General features: G+C 49.0%; 1 pseudogene; it reads right to left on the reverse strand.

The window, feature by feature from the left end:
• Positions 1-328: 328 nt before the first annotated feature.
• Positions 329-2046, reverse strand: LOC147716925 (18S ribosomal RNA; annotated as a pseudogene).
• Between the last annotated feature and the right edge of the window lie 4250 nt (positions 2047-6296).

Here is a 6296-nt window from a genome sequence, read left to right on the forward strand (position 1 = left end):
AAGGGTTTGGTTGGGGGCGGGCGGGTGGGCAGTCCTGCTCTATGGCGTGGCTTGCACTTACTGTATGGTCCGCCCCAGGGCTGACCAAACCAATCATATGCACTTTCCATTTTCTCCATGTAGGCTGCATGCAGCATACATGGTGGAAATGGCCTCTCCATAGACACCTGTGGGGTCAGCACCCCAACCAATCACAACGCTGCCATTGCAGCATTATGATTGGCTTAGGGGAGGGGAGGGAGGATGCCTGCTTCCTAGGTGGATTATCCTAGGTGGAGCAGAGAAGCAGTGACAATGCAGGACGACGCTGGACGGGTCCGGTAAAGGTAAGTTAACTTTTTTTAAATTTATTTAAAATTACCCCACCTGTGAAGACCCCCGGGCCCCCACCCAAGAGTCATGACTGTAATTAAGCATCAAATCAGTTGTAGTGACAGGAAGTGTATATAAAGGGCAGAGAATCAATCAACCCAAGCTTATGACCCACACTTACTGGGAATTTTTCTTTCTTGGGAAATAATTCCAATCCCTATCATGAACGTTCAGCAGGTTACTTGCACCCATCAGCAAAGGGTAGACACATGCTGATCCATCCAGCATAGCACGCATGCATCCACAAACATCTAAGGGCATTACAGACCTTTTATTGCCGGATCTCGTGTGGCTGAACATCACTTGTCCCTCTATGAAGTTGAACATCAGCAACTGGGGGTCATGTAACTAGTTAGCATGGAGGATTCTCATTTGTCATCAAAATTAACCTGACAAATAGCCCCACCATCTAAGAATGGCCATGCACCACCACCCACAGAATCAAGAAAGAGCTATCAATCTGCCAATTCTTTCATTACCCGGCCTGGGTGAGGTTTCCCGTGTTGAGTCAAATTAAGCCACGGCCTCTCCTCCTTGTGGTGCCCTTCCATTGATTCCCCTAAGTTTCAGCTTTGCAATCTTACTACCCATGGAGCCCAAATACTTTGGTTTCCCATAAGCTGCTCCACAGGTTATGGGACTAACGCCACTGGATCACTAGTTGGCATCATTTATGATCAGAACTATGACTGCATCTGATTGTCTTTGAACCGCTGACTTTTGTTCATGATTAATTAAAATAATCTTGGCACCAGTCCAAGAATTTTACCACTCGTGGTGCAGTGCGAATGGCCCCAGACATCCCTCTTAATCATGTCCCCAGTTCTGAAAAACAACAAAATAGAGGCAGACTTCTATTCCATTATTCTTAGATGAAGTATTCACACAATCAGCTTGCTTTGAACACACATTTTTTTAAAAGTAAATGCTTCGGACCCCCATGACACTCAGTCAAGAGCATCAAGGGGGCATGAGAGGCAGGGGCTGGGACAGGCGGAGCTCACATCATCATGGACCGTAGTTGGATCTCATGATCCAACTACAAGCTTTTTAATTTCAGCAACATTATTATCCTCTATTGGAACGGGAATTACCATGGCTGCTGGCACCAGACTTACCCACCTGTGAATCCTTGGTAAAGGATTTAAAGTGTAGTCATTCCAATTACATGGCCTCGAAGGCGTCCTGTATTACATTTCGTCACTACCTTCCCGAGTCAAGAGAAGGTAATTTGACGGCCTGCTGCCTATCCTTAGATGTGGTAGCCTTTTCTCAGGCTCACTCTCCAGAATAGAAGCTTTATTCCCCGTTACCCCTGGTCACTTCGGTAGGCACAGAAAGAGCTATCAAAAGTTGTTACAGAGGACATCTGTCTGTATCATCTCCATTAAGGGGGAGGAGTGCGATCAGCCAGAGATTATCTAGAGTCACCAAAGCAGTCAGGCGAGCCCAGATGGGTCTTGGTCTGATGAATGCACATATCCCAGGAGGTCATCTCTCTTCAGCATGCATTGGCTCTAAAATGAGCACAGTTATCCAAGTAACAAATAGAGCGTTCAACCATAACTGATTTAATGAGCCATTTGCAGTTTCATTGCACCGGTCGTGTGTACCTACACATGCATGGCTTAATCTTTGAGACAAGCATATGCTATAGGCAGGATCAACCAGGTAGCCCCACCTGCTGGATAGGAGAACGATCTGCATGCCCATTCTGCCCTGAACTTCACATCCCTCAGAAGCCTGTTCTTAAGCTCCTGCTTACCGGCAAGGGATTAGGCAGACAGGGCAGTCACACAGGCACTGCCAGGCACGGCCTGCTCTGTGGCAACAAATGAAAAGGCGGGCCAAGGTACAGTCTGAGTGAGACACAGGGGACCTGTGTCCTATCCTGGGCAGTTGGGACACCCCACGGAATGGCCGTTCGGAGCTGCTGTGTAATGCACTGGGTGGAAAAGGGCAATGTACAGACACACGAGGCTCAGACCACCAGGCAGCACCTGGGAGTATCACCACCCAACCCTATCTACTCTGGTCAGACCACTTTACAAGCTGTCAATATGCTTGGCATATGCTCTACTGAGTGGCCTTCTCAAAAGGTAGAGCCTTGAGTCAGACAGTATAGGCAGGATGGGAGCTCTTTGCTTGAAAAAACAGCCAGGGCTGGTCAAGCAGTCCATCCCCAAGTGGACCAAGTGTGCCCAATCAATCAATGTACAGTGCTGAATAAACCAGACCCAATCAGGCCTCCCTGTACGGGGGTGCCAGCTTTGCATCCCTGTCTGCTCTATGAGAAGCAAGGCTCGGAGAAAAGAGCCATCAGAAAGGGCTGGAAAGCAGCCACAGACTCATGCCACTGGGATCCTAGGGCAGGCCAGCCCTGGCCCTCGTAGGCCCTCGGGAAAAAGACTGGAGGATAATACGGGTCCCTGATACATTGTCCCTAATAATCCAGAGGAAGGCCACCTTACTTTCTTTTAATCCATACTCACCCAGTGAAATGGACCCAATTGAGCAAACACATCTGACCACATGGAGCCCTGGCTGGGCTTGGAGAGTCACCTGAGCCTTTATCAGGAAAAGCCAATCAGACAGAGCTGGAAGACTGCTAGTGACTCAGGCTCCTGGGACCCCAGATCTGGACAGCCCAGGCCTTTGCATGCACCTGGGGTGAAACCTTAGAAGTCAATGGGGTCCCTCCTACCTTGTCTCTAATAATCCAGAGGAAGGCTACCTGCCTTTCTTGTAATCTATGCACACCGAGTGAAAAGGTGCCATTGGAGCAAATACATCTGACCTCTTGGAGCCCTGACTGGGCTTGCGTAGTCAAATGAGCCATCATCTGTACTTCCAAGTCAGCCCAGCCATCAGAATCACAGTGCAGTGCTGGCTAAACTGCCCTCCTCCCCCTTGGGTAAGCTGTCCTGCATCTCAATGTCAGCTTTGCATACCAGCCTGCTTTCCAGGAAGCAAGGCTTGGAGAAAAGTCACGTTGGGCAGGGCTGGAAGACAATTGCAGACACAGGCCCCTGAGGGTCTGGTAGCACCTGGGTAAGAAGGACCGGATAACAAGGTGCTCTCCGTCCAGACCCTCTCAAGAGCTGGGGAGAAAGACCGGAGGACAATAGGTCCCTCATACCTTGTCCCTATAAATCCAGAGAAAGACTAAAACCTTTACTTGCAGTCCATGCACGCCAAGTGACAGAGGAGGCTGTCAGAGAAAATGCACCTGTCTTCATGGAATCCTGTCTGGGCTTGAAGCCTCATACGAGTCCTCATTGGGACACTGGGTTAGAGTTTCTGAATCTGGACAAGCTGGGGAGGACTCCCTGGGCCTGCTGGACTCTGTCCCGAGCATTTTGAGACACGGCGGGCTGGAGAATGGATCTAAAGGCCTGGGGCTTCCACCTCTGGGTATCCTGGGGCTCTATCCAAGGGTCTGTTCAGAGCTTTTGAACTCTAACAAGAAGGGGCAGCCTCCCTCGTCTTCTGAGACCCTGTCTTGTGCACTTTGCCGCACTGCGGGCTGGCGAAGGGAGCCCAGGGACTTCCAATACAATACCCACGGGAGCTCTGACCTGGGGTCCAGTCAGAGCTCTTACCCCAAACAAGAAGGGGAGACCTCCCCAGGCCGGTGGTGCTCCGTTCCGGGCACTTTGTGACAAAGCATTCTGAAGAAGGGAGCACAGGGCCTGGGGCTTCAAACTCTGGGCCTGCTTCTGCTGTGACCAGGAACCCGGCAGAGGCTCGGAACCCAGACAAGCAGAGCCTTTGGGACCCTGTCCTGGGCACTTTGTGAAACAGCGGGCTAGAAAAAGAAGCCTAGGTCCTGGGGCTTGCACCCCATTGTAGACTGGGGCTCTGTCCTAGGGCCAGGTCAGAGCTTCTGAACCCAGACAAGCAGGGAAGTCCTTCCAAGGATTGTTGACCTCCATTGGTGGCACTCTAAGACACAGTGGGCAATGAACGGAGCCCAGGGCCAGGGTCTTCCACTCCACGGCTCTCTGGGGCTCTGACTCAGGGTCCGGTCAGAGCTTTAAATCCCGGACAACTAGAGAAAACCATGTCCTGGTCACTTGAGTGACATGGTAGGCCAGAGAACGAAGATCAAGGCTGGGGGTTTTCACCCTGTGACAGCTGGGGCTCCGACCCCGGGCCTGGTCAGAGCTTCTTATCCTGGGCAAGCAGGGGAGGCCCTCCTGGGCCTGTGGTCTCCACTCCGGGCTCCAAGTGACAAATCAGGCCATGGGACAGAGCCCAGGACTGGGGGTTTCCACCTCCAATCCTCCAGGGCTTTGTCCCAGGGCGCAGTCAGAGGTTCCTATCCCAGTCAAGCAGGGAGGCCTACCCAGGCCTGTAGGTCCCCATTCTGTCCACTTAGCACACATAGAAACCTGGTCCCGGGGTCCTCACCCTGAGCCTGCCGGAAGCACTACCCAATCTTGCAATCCATGCACACAAAGTGACAGAGGGGGACATTTGAGAGAATATAGCTGCCCCCTGGAGCCTTTACATGACTTAAGCCTCAAATGAGCCTTTATTCTGACTTCCAGGACACTAGGTCACATAAATGGAATTACATGTTTTGTTGACTATTTTCAGGCACAAAACGTCACCAATAATGTTGGCACATCGCCTTTTGTGCCTCTCATATAGGCGTGGTAAAGCTCCCCTAATTTGAATTACGCATAGGCATAGGGCACAACCATTGGCTTTGCCAATGCTGTGGTTTTTTTTGGAGCTTTTTTTGCCTGATCACCACTGCACGTTCCATGTTTATACCAATCTTGGATTGTGTTTGGCTGTGATTTTAAGAAAACTTATTCCAAGATTACTGCAATGAGTATGCACACAAGCACTTGCACACTCTGCAGCCACCTTGGGTTACTTTTTATTTAATTTTAAGAAAACGTATTCCAAGGTAAATAGGTCGCTGCACTTGAAGTTACAGGACACACTTTTTGGTTAGTCAATGCTTTGGCTGTCTGTTGGCAGACCTGTTGTTTCAAATATATAGCATATATTTAGAGTGGACATTGGGTCACCTTTGCTCATAACTGAAGGCTTTTTTGTCCCACTCACATGCGTGCTCTTGATTTGATGGCTTTTGTCCCAACACGTTTAGTTATTCTATCCACAAGCATTTTGTTCTGTGTTACGACTGTATGAATTGCATATTTCAAGTGCTGACTTTAGGATATTCTTACGTTGTTTGGGGTTTCAGCCCTCCATGAGGATGTGTGTGTTTCTTTGTCTTCCCCCTCTTGTTCCTCTGCACAATCTCTATTTACTGCCACGACCCCCACTTGCATATGCTTCCAATCCTGCTCCATGACTTCAAATACTTATTTATTTATTTATTTATTTTACAAGCGCCAAGAAGCTGCAAAGTGCTACTGAGCCACTTGCTTTCTGTTTTTTGAGATACAACATTTCTGTTTTTTAATTGCGTTTGACTTTTCAAAATGGCCATTCTCCATGCTACAATGGCAGCTGAAAAATAACAAAATTACTGCTGTTCTATCATGATGCGCGTGCTCACCGACATCATTATGTATGCAAACACATCTGCTGCCATCTTTGATTGGCTTTTCTTTAAAAAATGTAAAGTTGGCCAGCCATGCATCTATTTGCTTGCACATGCATAATGATGCGTGTGTTTGCATTTATTTTTAATACTTGTTTGATTGTAGCAGCAGCCGTACTCAATTCTTCCAGGTAATGGCGGTCCATGTAGCTAGCAGTCTTGCCTTGTCTTAGAACCTGCAGCAAATCTTTGTTAACCACAGGCGAAAGTAGACACGTATAGGCACTCATAAGCTTGGCATATCATATTACAAAACAGCTCGACAAAATAGATGTAAGTTGTGGTTAGTGCAGTTGAAAAGGGCTGGGCGCCATGTCTTTACCCAGTGACAAAACGT

Source organism: Lissotriton vulgaris, chromosome 5 (assembly GCF_964263255.1).
Source record: "Lissotriton vulgaris chromosome 5, aLisVul1.2, whole genome shotgun sequence".
In the NCBI taxonomy this organism is placed as follows: domain Eukaryota; kingdom Metazoa; phylum Chordata; class Amphibia; order Caudata; family Salamandridae; genus Lissotriton; species Lissotriton vulgaris.